Source organism: Mytilus edulis, chromosome 8 (genome assembly GCF_963676685.1).
Source record: "Mytilus edulis chromosome 8, xbMytEdul2.2, whole genome shotgun sequence".
NCBI classification, from domain to species: Eukaryota; Metazoa; Mollusca; class Bivalvia; order Mytilida; family Mytilidae; genus Mytilus; species Mytilus edulis.
In genome coordinates, this window is record NC_092351.1 from 63,250,293 (window position 1) to 63,268,086 (window position 17,794).

At 32.7% G+C, this 17,794-nt stretch overlaps 1 pseudogene; it reads left to right on the forward strand.

Moving 5' to 3' along the window:
• Positions 1-8,627: 8,627 nt before the first annotated feature.
• On the forward strand, positions 8,628-17,538 carry LOC139484273 (uncharacterized; annotated as a pseudogene).
• Positions 17,539-17,794: the final 256 nt, after the last annotated feature.

A 17,794-nucleotide genomic window follows, 5' to 3' on the forward strand; every position in this document is an offset into this window, starting at 1 on the left:
CCGTTGGATAAAAACCGCATTTTTATACTTGTGCATGTAAAACAAATTTCGTTATAGAGGGGTCTCAATAGAGCAAAAACAACTTATTCAAAACGACAAAAAAAATGAAAAGTATATTTTAACAAACCGCATTGGACTAACAGGTCAAACAACTGATGTTCTTAAACCCTGCTGACTGCTATTGGCGATTGCCAAATAAATTGACTACAAGATGTAACACAATTGATCGTTATATTAATCTAATACCAAACAGAAATAATAAATTTGCCGCAAAGAGGTTATATCACAAAAATGAGTTGCAAACAATGTACGGGTTTTCAAAACAATTAAAGTGTCTGAAGTGATGTTAGGGATCAAAACGATATTTGGAAGACCATATAATTTACCTAAGTTAAGGATATACTCTTGAATTTTAAAGAGTCGGGATAAGTTGAACGGATTATATAAACTGGAGTGAAAATATGACACAAGCCTAAAGGAAAAAAATATGAACAAGTCTAAATTGATAACAACGTTCAAGCCTGGATTGCGTTGGATAAAAACCGCATTTTTTTTATACGTGTTCATGTACAACAACTTTCTTTGTAGAGGGGTTTAAATACAGCAAAAACAACATTTTCAAATAGACCAAAAAAGTGAAAAAGTATATTATGTGAAGATTACAAACCATTAATGTATAGACGGGGGTTTCATCAATTGCAAGGTCTACGCATAACCTGGTCTATAGTAATAGCGGTACCAATAAATACATTTAAATATATGCTAATGTATTAACTATGATGCTAGTGTGCAAAATAAAATTTGATTTGTAGCTGCGAAGCGTTGATGAAATTTAATTACATTTAGCTTTTACACTGCTTTAGGTTATTGATGAAAGAGCTCATTCTTCAAAACACAGAGAGATTAAGCCATGTGAAAAATATTTGACCGATGCAAAAGACATACAAATTAGTGGAAGGAATACACCAAGATATCATGTTAGAGTTTTCTTAAGATAATGTGATCATAAATCAAATGTACATTTGCTTAATAATGGAGAATACTCCATCAGTTATGTCTGAATCCATTTGCAATTTATAAAACAAAATTGTTTAAACAAAATTAAATAAAAATGGGAACATATTCTAACAATGTACAGTATGAAACAGAAAGAAGGGGATTTTATATGAGTTTGAATTACAACAACAAATCAATTAAAGCATGAAAATATTTAATATGAAACAATATTAACTACATAAGTTCTGATATTAAGTTCAGAAATGTCACGATAACATGACGAATGTAACAAATGGAGATATTTAATTCAAACAATCAATTTATGTAAAATTTTGACAAAGAGAGATATGATTATCCATTCTCTTTTAAAATGGGGTTCCCTAACAATGATTAAGGTGAGGGTGGCTCCAACTATATGGCTTAATTCGAATACATTAATCGTTTAAAGAAAGGGGATACAACCAGCGGACCCCCTGAATCTTGTACTGTTAACAAGTGACTGTGTACAGTATCAAAATTATATAAACACTCTAAACGTAATTATTTAACAGTTAGAAAGACGTATTATATTTACCAATAAAATGAATAACTTGACACTGTTATTAATATTTAGAAATAACAACTAGATAACATCGTCAGGACAAACACATTTCATGTTAATTTCACTGTTTTGCGATTTCATTCGTTTATCCAATGTTATTCTCGCAAATTATTTACATTCAGTATCGTAACATTCTGACATAATTTTTCAGAATAATTGTCAGAACAACCTAATGGACGGTTATGTGATGCCTCATACGTGAGTGTTTTAAAGATGATACAACGTCGTTCACAAATTCAAATCTAGCACGTCCATTCAGATAGCATACTGAATATGGAACATAGTCACACAAATGATAAACAAAGAATAGCCCATCATGTGCTTGTGAATCTTATGCCACACAAATCAAATGATTCATGTTGTTGTTCTATTTCTGCTGTTGAGTTCATATTTGATATAATTATAAAGGGAGTACAAATAGACCACCACCGAGTAATCTGAATATTGACTAAAAGACTGAACGTGGCATTATAATATATTCTACAGACTTTTCAGATTAGGTTTAGATCAAAATTCGATAACATGTGCGTATATTGAGGAAATAATTGAAAAATAAGGAATATAGTTCCCTCATGTAAGATAATGATTCCTTAAAAGCTTTTGACCTTTTGAGTTGCTCGTTTTTTATCTAACAATGTTCAATATGTTTGATAAGTTTTGGTTTATCAAATAGGTTGTACTTTAGCATAACCAAAGTATTGTCTAATGAGCATCTGGTGAAAAACAATTGCTTCCAGAAATGTCGTCAAATGTTTGTTTGTGTGTTTGTTTATTTGTTTTATTATTTTATCTGCTTATGCTTATTTATTTTTATTACTTGATAATACGTGATCAAACTTCAGTAACCTATTTTCAAATTGATTGAAGTTAACTTGAATTAAAACCTTTTTAGCGGAAACAATAGGTCTATCAATACTGAACAATTAATCGTTCAGTTATAATTATTCTTTCGGTGTATGTTTGAGCTTCACCCACTTCACACGGTAAAGCCAGAACTGTTTAAACTTTACGCTTGAAATCATTAGGTCTTTCCACTTTTCTGTGGAAAGCCTATTGTATTTGTTCTGATTATTATTATTATTATTATTATTTTTTTTTTTTTTTTCTTCCGCCAAATTTTGTTCTTGCGATAAATGTTTGTTTCGCAATATGTCGCTTAGATTTTTTTCATATTGTATCGTATAGGTTATGCGCTTTTAAATTTCACCCTGCTAAGCCGAACCATTTTCTTTGTAAGAGTTATCTCCCTATTCACTGTTTGTCATGTGTGTGCATCTCCTTCGTAACAAAATAAGAAAGCGACAAAATTCTTTTTACAAATTGTTCGTTACATCCTCAGGAATTTTTGGCTAATTTGAATCGAAGCGATTCGATGAAATTTTATAGGAGTTATGTACCTTTACGGAATAAATTTGTCGGTATGTTTTTTTAACTCATAAACCGTTAACCGTATAACCCTGGAATGTTTTTATTTGAGTCCCCTGGGTCCTAACTTAGAAAATTAGGTCAAGGTCAAAGGTCAAGGTCATATTTAAGATTTTCATATGTCTTTGATTTCCCTATAATTCTTGAATGGTTATAGATACAGAAAATTTAAGCAGTGAAAAATGTTCAGTACTTCAAGGGGCAACTTTGTTACATTATGACTGTATTGGTTTTACCATTATGTAAGGGACATAACCCCCATTGATGGTTTATAAAAAGCCATTATTAGGCAAAACACTTAAACAAAAGGTCCTTGACCCATAGGGTCTTTTGCAATGACATTGTGAAGCAATGACCTTGACAAAGGTCACAAGGTCAAAGGTCAAGGTCATGTACATATGTGATTTGGGGCACGACTTGAAGATTTTTATGTGTGTTTGCCAACCAACCAACCAACCAACCAACCAACCAATCATGATCAATCAATAATGATCAATCAACAAATCATGATCATGATCAATCAACCAATCATGATCATGATTAATCAATCAATCAATCATGTTTCCGTCTCATGTGTTTAATATAGGGTTCAAGATCTCCTTTGTTTCTTTTTCGCTGTTTCAATTGACCCTTTCCAACGTGTTTAACCAACCAACCAACCAATCAATCAATCAATCAATCAATCAATCAATCAATCAATCAATCAATCAATCATGATCAATCAATCATGTTTCCGTCTCATGTGTTTAATATAGGGTTCAAGATCTCCTTTGTTTCTTTTTCGCTGTTTCAATTGACCCTTTCCAACGTGTTTAACCAACCAACCAACCAATCAATCAATCAATCAATCAATCAATCAATCAATCAATCAATCATGATCAATCAATCATGTTTCCGTCTCATGTGTTTAATATAGGGTTCAAGATCTCCTTTGTTTCTTTTTCGCTGTTTCAATTGACCCTTTCCAACGTGTTTAACCAACCAACCAACCAATCAATCAATCAATCAATCAATCAATCAATCAATCAATCAATCATGATCAATCAATCATGTTTCCGTCTCATGTGTTTAATATAGGGTTCAAGATCTCCTTTGTTTCTTTTTCGCTGTTTCAATTGACCCTTTCCAACGTGTTTAACCAACCAACCAACCAACCAATCAATCAATCAATCAATCAATCAATCAATCAATCAATCAATCAATCATGATCAATCAATCATGTTTCCGTCTCGTCTCGTGTGTTTAATATAGGGTCCAAGATCTTCTTTGTTTCTTTTTCGCTGTTTCAATTGGCCCTATCCAACGTGTTTAACCAACCAACCAACCAACCAACCAACCAACCAACCAACCAATCAATCAATCAATCAATCAATCAATCAATCAATCAATCAATCAATCAATCAATCATGATCAATCAATCAAGTTTCCGTCTCGTCTCGTGTGTTTAATATAGGGTCCAAGATCTTCTTTGTTTCTTTTTCGCTGTTTCAATTGGCCCTATCCAACGTGTTTAACCAACCAACCAACCAACCAATCAATCAATCATGTTTCCGTCTCGTGTGTTTAATATAGGGTCCAAGATCTTTTTTGTTTCTTTTTCGCTGTTTGAATTGGCCCTATCCAACGTGTTTTACCAACCAACCAACTAATCAATCAATCAATCAATCAATCATGATCAATCAATCATGATCATGATCAATCAATCATGATCATGATCAATCAATCATGATCATGATCAATCAATCATGTTTCATGATCAATCAATCATGTTTCATGAAAAATTGAAATTTAATATTGTTCTTGCGTCACTTCTGAAAAAAAAATCCACATGTACTCTGAAACTACAAATACAATCGACCTCAAAATTTGCAGTCAGCAGGGCATACATGTACTAAAAGTTTGTAAAAAAATTTGGTGCAGATATCTCTCAAAGCTTTTCCTAGAGAAAAAAAATTGCAATGCCGTAAAAATTGCTTGCTAGGTCCGTAAATTTCAGTAAAAGCCTACAATAAAATGTCCGCTCCGAGATTGAAATACTAATCTGTGTTACAAACAGGTGCTGAAAAATGTACATTATCAGAAAATAATCAATAAATGTGTTTTAAAGTTACACCGGATCAAATAAATCCAAATCATGCACTGTTTGTGAACTGTCATCAAAATGTCAATTTCCTACAATGACAAAAGAAATTACATTGTGTGCATTCCGTCTCTGTACATGTTGTCTGTTCAAAGTCCCCACCTAAAAAGGAATAAAAAGACTATCTTTTCGTTATTATAAACCCGTGTCACGTGATGTGGCGCGCGCGCTGTACCTAAAATAAAAGAAAAACTTTCCAAACTAAACATGAAACTTCTCCGGTAACAATAATATAGACCCCATACAGAAACAAACAAACAAACAAACAAACAAACAAACAAACAAACAAACAAACACCCCCCCCCCACCCCCAATTCAATTAATTTTAAAGGGGGAAAGACCCCCTACAATTGCTTTTTTAAAGCAATTGATTTATATTTTTAATTCTTTTTAGTATATGCTCAGAGTGTTCAGTACTTATCTGTACACATTAACATCATACTTAATTGGATGAAAAACATATGATCAGTACCAAATTGACTGCATGCGAATCGTCTCGGCAGTACTGGCTTTGAAGAAGTGGATAAGTAAGAACATTGACAACAAATACTCTATAGTGACCTATAGTTGTTAATTTCTTAGTCATTTTGGTCTCTTGTGGAGAGTTGTATCATTGTTAATCATACTACATCTTCTTTTTTCTATCTATAGTTGATCATTCCATTATTTATATATTTATATGTTAATGACTATTTCAGACCTAACTAAAAAAAATTAGTGTGAACCACATAGTTAATACTGATATTGATGTACATAATGCATAAACAGTTTCAGATTGAAAATATACATACAAGTAGGGCTGTTCTCTGACCTATGGTCGAGTTGATAGTTTTATTCACACATTCCCCAGTTCATTTTCTCAATGATACGTCAAAGGCCTGTTGCTGTCAATAAAAAACAAGTTTAACGTTTTAGATGTGTTTACCTAAAATACCTTATTGTTTCAATTACAGCAATTTCATGGGCACCAAAAAAGGAAAGACGAAGGATTTCAAGGAAGCAAACAGGAACATAAGACTGTGCATTGATAAATTCAGGGAAATTCTGGAAGAAGCTGAAACAAATTATAAACATTTTAGGAAATGTAAATGCGCTGAGGAAGCGTCTTGGGGACTGATTGATTGCTTAGTTAATGATAAGGTAAAATATAGTAAAATATATATTTAAGGTTTAAAAACAATGACATTTAGAATGGAAAAGGGGGAAATGTCAAAGAGACAACAACCTGACCAAAGAGCAGACAATAGTCGAAGGCCATACACATGTTTTCAATGCATTGCGGTAACTTCTCGATTGAAAGCAATAAAGGCAAAATGGCTACTGTCAGGATCTGAGTTTGGACACAACAAAAACTTGTGAAATTAGATATTTTTAATGTTACTGACATCGATATTTATAATATGTAGCAGGTTATACAAATACTTTAATTTAAGTATGAGCTCAACTCGGCAGATGTATGTTCATCAAAGCGAATGCAGTATTCCATAGCACTTTGACATAGTCTTTTCGATAAGTAAATGTAAGAAACGGCTTAAAGCAATGGAGAGATAATTAAATACACTTTTTAATGGTAAGTATATTCACAAACGAATATGATTTGACCTAAAAGCAGAAAACCCACTGGGCTGATTAACAAAAAGATAAATAATCATTCATATATAGTTCATGTTTTACAAATATTTCAACAATCAATATATGAATGAAAGTAATTTTCTAATCGTACTGCACGATTATGTCCAACTTTTTAAAGATTTGAAGCCTTATGTCGATATATTATTTAAAGATATCTAATTATAACATATTTAGAGCAGCATTATTCTCAAAGTACATCCTAAAAGAGGGGCGCAAGAGGAACAGTCAAATTCATAGATAGAAAATATATATATGGCTAAAAAAATAATGAAGGTTGCACTTTGTAAAAACTGTTTCTCAAAACACGCCTCTTTATGGGAGATCTTGAATATTCATAGACAATTAATTTTGTTTACAAACTGGTTCCCAGTTATGTTCTCTGTGTTCCATCTCACAGACACATAACTTGAGAATGTTACAAGTAAATGTACATGTGCATATTGTTTACATTGAAATCTGTGGTAACCTTTCATTCGAGGTAGGGGAAGTTACATGTAAGAAAATTAGTGTTAGTTTAATCTCTGAGAAGTTCAGGGCATATAAACGTTGAAAATATGCCGCACAGCCCTATATTTTGACCTTTGAAAAAAATGTTGGTGCATATGAACTTTCAATTGTAGGATAAGATTTTTTTTCAAAACTTCATAGTAAAAGTGGTACAGTTTTAGCCGTAAAAGGAGTCCTACGGGAAATTGCATTGTCAATATTTACAGAAATGCAACCTAAAACAAACAGACAAATAAAAGTACAGAAGACACAACATAGAAAACTAAAGATAAAATTTTCTCTTTTAGATTATTGCAAAAAGCGTTCAAAAAGCAAAGTGTGCCAAAAGGACAAAATATTTTGAAGGAAGTCCTGACGTGTGTCATTTCAAAAAGAACAGACAGAGGAAAACATTGTCATGTGTAAGTGTGTGTTCAGAACGACATGAATGAATGGGCTAGTTTATCCGAATTTATTCCCTTTTGCTTATGTTAATTAAGTAATGTATTGGTCTATGATGAGCTTCAAAGTTCTTGTTAATATATATTGTATAATTTCTTCAGAGCTGTTATCGGTTATATGTGCGTACTTTTTTTAAATCTCAATTTCTTATAACATCACTATGTCTTTCTTCTTAAGCAAACAATTACAACAGTTAATGAATTTTCCGTATTCTGCTACAGTAACAAAATCTAGTTATATCAGTTGTTGGATGCAGAGTATTTGTGAAAATTATATCACCTCATTAGTTTAAATTTCTAAATTTAAATTTAAATTTATAGAATTGTTGGATTTTTAATTTAAGTATTTGTATAGCTTGTAAGCATGAAAGTGAATCTGAGCATATCATAAATTTGGATTTATCTGAAGAAGCAATAAATTGCAAAACCAAAATTATTACTTTTGGTTCAGCAGTAAAGATGGATGCATCAGATGGCAAACGGAGAGTTGCAGCTCTGTCCCTAAAGACAACAGCAGATGCAACTCTGTCACCATCTTTTGATCCATCAGCATAGACAGTTGAAAAATATGAATAATTGGCTTTAATTTCAGCAAAGTGTTGCTGAATTAACGAGGCCCGATCTAGAACACGTTTTTGAATATTGCGCAACTCGGGCATTTTCGGTAGTTGGTTTAACGGTTTTCATAAAAGACATAAAATAAATGTAGACATTTCTTCAGGCACCAAAATGATAAAATAAAACAATTTTTGATCGTAGTCATATTTTATTTACATTTATACTGTTATTATTGTTTACGACATAGTTTCGCGCCATTTACGGCAATGTAAACAATATTCAGACGACATGCCTAGCCGAAAGAAGGACGGTCGGTTTTTATTAAAAATGTCAGGCAGAGACTTACAACAACAGATTAGACAACATTTCTAGACCCGATTTAGCAACAACTGATTTTGATACACCACCTACACTTGATTTTGATACGTTTTTTACACCCAATTTTGATACTACTTTTACACCCGATTTTGATACATCTTTTACACCAGGTTCTTTCCAACATGATCACACGTATCAATCTTGTACATCTTTTGATAATATAAATGACTTATATTTTTCTGGAAAATTAAAGCCAATTGGTTATACCAACCATTTTATTGACATAACGACCTTTTTTGATAACATGAGATGTTCTAGATGTGACATTACATTGAAGTTAAAAGATGGAATTGGAATTTTGCCTGCTGGTTTATGTGGTCACCTGATTGTTCGTTGTTATAACTGTAATGACTTTGTACTTTGTACGTGTTGCCATGGGCAAAACCTACAACTCATCCCATGGGCCAAGGATATTTGATGTCAACACCAAACTTGCAACTGGTAAGTGCAAAAATAAAATCTACACACCCTGTATATTTATACTTCATATTAACATGTAGCATGTTTACCTGGTACCAATTTCTCGACTGTAAATACTTATGATGTCTTGCAAGGCTTTTTTTCCTAAGATGAGGCCTTTGCAGGCTTTAGTTTATTGTTTTTTGTTGTTTTTTCTGTCTGGCACGAATGTAAGAAATACATGTACAAAATAAAATTTACAGAACCAAAATCTGACATCATCCAGTGAAAAAGGTCGTTAACACAGTAGAATAAAATGCTTCACTTAGCGCAAATTAAACCCTGGACAATTGGAGCAATTGGACAGAATATTCCAGCTTGATACTGTCTGAATTGGGATTGTGGTTTTGACATAATTATAATATAGCTTTCATGGCCTTTTGAAGCTAACTATGCGGAATGGGCTTTGCTCACTGTTGAAGGCTGTATAGTTTCCTTCAGTTGTTAATTTCTGCGTCATTTAGGTGTTTTGTGGACAGTTGTTTAATTGGCAATCATACCACATCTTCTTTTTTATATTATGTACTGTACATGTACATTCTAAATTTATTCTGTACTTTGCACCAAATACTCTTATAGCTATACCTTCAACATCATGTGCCGAAATGTGGTTAAACCCTAAATCAGTGAAAATTTGATGACAGAATGAGGCCAAACTTAGACATATTTTGGTTTGCCCAAACCCTACCCAACATCGAGACCGTGGGTACATTTGTAGCTAGGTAGGCTATTTCTCTAAAATTCTTTTGGCAAAGAGAAATTTATGTATCAATGTTTATTAGTCTTCATCATGTTCATGTCTATCTGAATAAAAATACAATTGAGAATGGAAATGGGGAATGTGCCAAAGAGACAACAACCCGACCATAGAAAAAAACAACAGCAGAAGGTCACCAACAGGTCTTCAATGTAGCGAAAAATTCCCGCACCCGGAGGTGTCTTTCAGCTGGCCCCTAAACAAATATATACTAGTTCAGTGATAATGAACGTCATACTAATTTCCAAATTGTACACAAGAAACTAAAATTAAAATAATACAAGACTAACAAAGGCCAGAGGCTCCTGGCTTGGGACAGGCTCAAAAAATGTTTGTGAGATCTCAACCCTCCCCCTATACCTCTAGCCAATGTAGAAAAGAAAACGCATAACAATACGCACATTAAAATTCAGTTCAAGAGAAGTCCGAGTCTGATGTCAGAAAATGTAACCAAAGAAAATACATAAAATGATAATAATACATAAATAACAACAGACTACTAGCAGTTAACTGACATGCCAGCTCCAGACTTCAATTAAACTGACTGAAAGATTATGATTTCATCATATGAACATCAGGCACAATCCTTCCCGTTAGGGGTTTAGTATCATACCATCATAACATATATGAGAAGAACATAACCCGTGTCATGCCAACAACTGGTTTTTGAATAAATGTGTTTAGTTCCGATGCAAAGACCCTATAAGTGAATCAATATTAACGCCAAAATATGCAATCTTTAATGACCTGACAACTTAACAGTATCGTAACTATACCCTTCTAAATAAGTCTATTCAAAGGTTTTGTTAGTTTTTGAGGTGAATACTGATATCTGTGTGCTTTATAAAGAATATTTCTATAAACAATTGGATGTGAAATACCTGAACATAAGCAGTCTGCATGTTGAGCTATATTTACGAATGATGTCCTTATACCGATGATAAAATTTAGTAAATGTTTTGACTAGTTTGTGATATCGAAAACCCTGGTGTAATAATTTTTCAGTAATACATAAATTTCTCTCGTTAAAATCTAAAACATTGTTACATACACGAGCGAATCGTACAAGTTGAGATATATAAACACCGTAAGATGGTGACAAGGGAACGTCACCATCTAAAAATGGATAATTAACGATAGGAAATGAAAAATCATCTATTTTATCATAAATGTTAGTATTCAGCTTTCCGTTAGTGATATAGATATCAAGATCGAGGAAAGGGCAGTGGTCATTGTTAGTATTAGCTTTATTTAAAGTAAGTTCAACAGGATAAATTTCTTTAATATACATACTGAAGTCGTCATTATTGAGAGCCAAAATATCATCCAAATATCTTAAAGTATTATTAAATTTGTTTATCAGATGTTGTTTCGATGGGTCTTTGCTTATTTTTGGCATAAATTGTAACTCATAGCAATACAAAAACAGGTCCGCAATAAGTGGTGCACAGTTAGTCCCCATTGGAATTCCGATAATCTGACGATATACGGAATCCCCAAAGCAAACAAAAATGTTATCTAGTAAAAATTCAAGGGCATATATAGTAACAAAGCATGTCCAATTGACATAGTTTTTTTGTTTATTGCTATTAAAAAATGACCTAAAAGAGTTTGAACATATATATTCACATTCTGATTTTTTAAATGCCCATTGAATTAGGTGTGTGAATTTTTTCTTAATGAGAATGTGAGGCAATGTGGTATACAGGGTAGAAAAATCAAAACTATGAACAGATTCAAAATCACCAATATAAGCATGCAATTTATCAAGTACTTCCAACGAGTTCTTGACACTCCAAAAGTGATTAATTCCACTATTTCGAAGGCCTTATTTGAACAATTTATTATCAGGTTTTTAATGGTACCAAGTGTGCTGGTAAGAAGAAGAGACAATTTAGTAGTGGAACAATGGCTTGAAGACGAAGTAAATCTATATTTGTAAGGTGTTTTGTGTAGCTTCGGAAGCCAATACATAGTTGGGACTTTCATTGTATTTGGCTCTGCTTGTAAAGCGGTAGCTAAAAGTTTATGTTTGTTACAGATGTCGTTTTCTGAAAATGGAGTCAGTTGGAATGTTGGTGAATTGGTGATTTCTTTTTTAAGAACCTCAATGTAAAATTTACGTCAAACAATAATAATATTATTAGCAGCTTTATCGGCCGGGACAAAAACAATGTCTTGGCTAGTTTATGTTTGATACGAGAAATAGGTTTATTGTGGTTATTGTTAATAGTAAAATGTTCCTTAAAATGTTGAATACGTATATCAACTATCTTCATTACTGAATTCAAAAAAGAGTCCAAAGATTTTTTGTCAGCTTTTTCCCGTTTTATCCATTTCATACAGTAAGTATGGAGTGAGTCGTGGATGATATTACGACAATCATTCCAATTAATAGTTGACGGGAGACGATATTTAGGTCCTTTACTGAGGAATGATTTTAACTCTCGGTCTTGAACGATGTTAAGATCTCCTGTTATAACATGGGAAATCGGTCCATAAATATATTCAGAGGTACTACAATTACATGAAGTAGGTGTATTTTCACTGATATTAACATCTTTACACAATTGACTATAATTAAACATAAATTTCCGGGTAGATTTCTTGTAAATGTAACAAATAAGAGGTAGCTCAGTATTGTCAAAATATCCAGGAATTTGTTCTTTAACGGAATGGTCGTTAAATATACCGGCAATTTTTACAAAATCAAAACCTTTATTGACATAATTTATTTTAATAAAATGTTTTTTGTGATCTTCAGGGCGATCAATTTTGGGAAATAGTTTAGAATAACAAGATGCCATAATAAAATATTTTCACATCAGGACAATAAAACATTTTGAGTAGGCAGTATTTTCAAAGTAGGTAGCGTTAGTGTAAACAAACTTATTCTGTTTTATGGCCTGATTTAGTCCCCTTCTTATATATAATTATACATGTATATATAACCGTTTAACCAGACTTTTTATATTTATATTATGTGTGTATTGAAATCATTAAATACTTGTGTTTCTTTTAAAAAAAATAGCAATTAATTTGACAGATCAGTTGTCCAGATATACTGATTGCTGATTGTTAATAAAAAAAACACCATATAAAAATTAAATTGTCTATCAGCTCAAGGCAAGATCTTAAGTAAACAGAATTAGTAAAAAAGGCCATGTGAGCTTTTCTCTTCACTGTTTGTCCCTCGTCTTTTTTACAAAATCTTCTCCTCTGAAACTACTAAGACAAATTTAACCAAACTTGGCCACAATCATCATTATTGTATCTGGTTTATAAAATTTGTCCGATGACCCTGCCCATGAATCAAGATGGCAGCCATGGCTAAAATAGTAAATAGGGTAACATGCAGTTTTTGGCTTATATCTCTTATAAAATTGTTCATTAGGTCAAGATCTATCTGCCTTGAAATTTTCAGACCAATCAGGCAACTTTTTGTTGGGCTTCTGCACCCGAATTAGTAATTTTAGGAAAATTTTTCAGCTTTTGGTTATAATCTTTTGATGTCTTCAAATATAAATGTTATTTGTACAAGGCTTAGAAAGAGGTAGAAAGCGAAGCTGTGGCGAGAAAAAGGTTTGTTCCAGCCGAGTTCAAATACAATTTATATTTGAAACAATGTATGCCGTTTCTTTATATACTTCAAATCTTACAACTGATCTAAATGAAGTATTTATAGTAAAAACTAATGTTTTTAATTTTTCAGCGAAAGGCGTAAATTTTCCGCCAACCTGTATTTTTTATTGACGTCATAAATTAAACTGTACATAAACCCATTGTCTTCATCATAAACCAGGGGATATATGGTCACTGACTGTATATCATAGATGAATATACGGACAATTCAATGTGACGACTCAAATAGCACAGCTGCAGTATGTCATCTTATAATAGTACTGTTGTTCAAATTTTGAGATTTAAAATATACATATATTAGATATAGAAAGATGTCGTGTGAGTGCCAATGAGACAACTCTCCATCCAAATAACAATTTATAAAAGTAAACCATTATAGGTCAATGTACGGCCTTCAACAAGAAGCCGTGGCTCACATCGAACAAAAAGGTATAAAGGGCCCAAAATTACTAGTGTAAAACCATTCAAACGGGAAAACCAACGGTCTAATCTATATAAAAAACGAGTAACGAGAAACATGTATAAATTACATAAACAAACGACAACTACTGTACATCAGATTCCTATATGTACATAAATGTATTGACACATACAAATACGGCAATTTTTTAAATGAAAACTAATATTTCAGGTATGTAACACAGTGGAATAGGACCAATACAGCTAAATAATTTATTTACATCACTTAATTTGCCAGATGTCATTGAAAGCCTGATAAGAAGACGATGTGAAGAGGTTGGGCATATACTTGAACATATAGCACAACAGTCAGTTGACAATGCTTTGTTTGAGGAGGGATTGCTATCCAAAACTTGTGAGTAAATAAATGATGACTATTTAATGACAAGAGTTGTGGAAGCCTGATATTTTCTAATATTGAATATTAATCTGCAAAGGATTGAACCACTCTACACATGTCATGAATATTAATGTGAATTCGATTTGCTGTGTGAAGATTGGCACTATTTTGAATGAGCATGAATTGAAGTTTAAGTCATAATTAATGCAACATAAGTGTTTATATGTCAGTCTTCAAAGAAAAATAGGACTGTATTCATATTATAAACAAGAGGCTCGCTAGATCCTACTTTGCTCACATGTAATTTGTTTATTATTTGAGTTTGTTAACTTTAAATAAACCTGCTATGAAACAATGCACACCAAACTAAGTCTTAATTATCCTTATTTAGTACAAGGTTTGTGTTTTATTTTCTGTTTTGTCAAACAAACATGGCTGACATTGCTATACATAAATCATAGGGGTGAAATGCAGTTTTTAGCTTATATCTCTGAAATTAAAGCAATTAGAATAAATTTGACATGGGTTCAAGATCTATATGTCCTTAAATTTTCAGAGGAATCAGACATTGTCAGACCTGTTGTAGGTTGCTGTCCATATGAAGTGATTTTATCTTTTAACTCTCCAATCATTTTTTCATTTCAGGTACTTTACAAGCAGATAAGGATGACATTGATGCAATTCATGCCATTGGTAGTGGGTCAGAAACTGCAACAGCCAGTAGTGGAATACCTTCAATAGATAACACTTATTCTGTGTGTGACCCTATTAATGTAACTGGAATAACAGCATCAGCAGACGGAGCTTATCAGAGAAGGGGCTCAGGAAGGTGTTACAATAGTTTGTCTGGTAACTATATCTTTATAATTCACCTATCTTAAGACTGAAGTATTATGGTCTGTTTACATGTCATACTACAACTAAAAAAAAAATATTTTTTTCTTAAAACTAAGAAATATTGAACCGATATATCATGCTTGAAAGCAGGGTTTCTGATGGCAGTACCCATTTTTACACATTTTGCAAAAAATAATAAAATGTTTGCGATAAAAGATTCATCGTTTGCAAAAGAATTTTGCTGAAGATATTATAACAATTCAATTTTATCCATCTTGTTTACTTTTTCCGGGCTTTTCTGACAAAACGTATACTTCATCAGTCAATATTCAAAATTCACCTTGACCTCGTTAGATTTTGATAAAAATCAAAAATAAGCTTAAATGCATGTATAGCTGTAGGCAAAAACATATATTAAAATAATCGATTTAAAGAAATATCATAGACAGGATGTGTCCATCCGAAGTCAGGAGCCTGTAAATCAGTTGTTGTCCCGCTTCAGGTAAAAGTTTTTAGTCAAGGTATGTTTTATGGAGTTGAAGTTCAATAAACTTGAAACTCAGTACAGATGTTCCCTATTATATGATCTTTCTATTTTTTTATTAATTAAAGTTTTAATCCCATTTTTACAGTCTACTGAATATCGAAAATGATAGTGAGGATGGGACATCCGTGTACTATGGACACATTCTTGTTTTCTATATGAATGAGGCCGTTAGTTTTCTAGTTTCACTTTGAATTGTTTGATTTGCCACTTTGGGGCCTTTAACAGTTGACTATACTGTATTGACTTTGGTCATTGTTAAAGGCAGTGCAGTGACCTATAGTTGTTGATTTCTATGTCATGTTGGGCTCTTGTGGAGAGTTGTCTCATGTGCAATCATACTACATCTTCTATTTTTTTCTCTTTAGTTTTTTTGTAAGTAAGGAAAATTGTATGTAAAATTTGCTTATTATTGTTGGCAAAACAAAATTGAAAATGACATAGATGTAAACAAGAATATTTCCCACCATCAGAAAAAAACATGCGCATAAAAATGAACAGGGTTATGAAAATACAATACTCTTGGTATCAACTATTTTTATGAAGGGTACAATTATGTGAAGAAAAAAAACAATTATATTTGAGGAGTTAGATTCCTTTCGACATAAAAGTTGGTGTAACACGTAATTAATGAAATCCAGTAACATGAAAAAATTATTCAATTGAAAACTTTTTTGTAGGAACAGATTCAATGATTGGGAAAAGACAGGAAAGGTTGTTGGCTATAGTGCTCGATACAAGAGATGCATAAAATGTGATGTGGCCAAATTGAAAAAAACGGCTACCAACAAAGCATTAATGTCGTAAGAATTGGTGTGGCTCAGCCAAATCTATGGAACCAGACATGTTTCTGGAAATACTCAAAGACGCCAAAAAGAAAGATACCCCGGTAATTACACTTATAGGAGATGACGATTTACAGCATTCAATCGGGCAAGATGTGAAGTCGACTCATGTTTGGAAAAGGTCAGTGACTTAAATCATGTAAAGAAGAACATATCCAAAAGGCTCCACAAAATAAAAGGCAAATATAAAAAAACTCTCAGTAAAAACAATTACCGCTCTCCTTAAAAGCTTTTCTTTCATGTTTCATAAAACAAAGGTTACCCAGACGGAATAACGAACAGTTTACTATCTGTAGTGCTACGCCAGTTTGGTAAGCATGATGGATGTGGAGATATTTGCAGTTGAACTTTAACCATGACAATCAATCAATCTACTTATTTTCATCAAAATTTTAAGTTACTTTCTTTTTTTTATAGGTAGACAAAGTTCAATCAGACAAATGTCTGCAGTTTGTGAGAAACAGGAATTTAACAGATACGCAACTCCTACTCAAGAAATTTCAGAGGATGCATGTAGAGTGACAGGCTTAAAGTTTAATACAGTGACAAATGAGCTCCTTTACAATGATGAACCAGTTTATCATACACACCCACAGCAAGTTCTTTTAGATTTCATACAGTTTTTAATGTCACTTTGTGCCAGTGACAAACACATTGTGCTTGCTGCTCATAACAATAGGCGATTTGACAGTATCATACTGTTTAATCAGTTAACGTTTTATAAATTATGGAATCATTTTTTGAGATATATTGTTGGATTCTGTGATACTTTACCATTTTTTCAAAATGTTATATCCAGAATTTGAAAATTACAAGCAAGAGTATATTGCTCAGAAACTGTTTAATGAAGCTTACTCCGCTCACAACGCTTTAGATGATTGTATTTTGGATATTTTTATTTTCATTAAAAGAAGTGGTAAAATGTGGGTTTTGAGAGCCCCCTATCAAAATTTTCCACCGCAACACCTGGTTTTCTGACTTTGAATCGAAAGATTGATGTTTGATGCATGTCATATGTGAAAAACAAAATTAGTTATTGAACACTTTTTTATGCCCCACCTACGATAGTAGAGGGGCATTATGTTTTCTGGTCTGTGCGTCCGTCCGTCCGTTCGTTCGTTCGTCCGTTCGTCCGTCTGTCCCGCTTCAGGTTAAAGTTTTTGGTCGAGGTAGTTTTTGATGAAGTTGAAGTCCAATCGACTTCAAACTTGGTACACATGTTGCCTATGATATG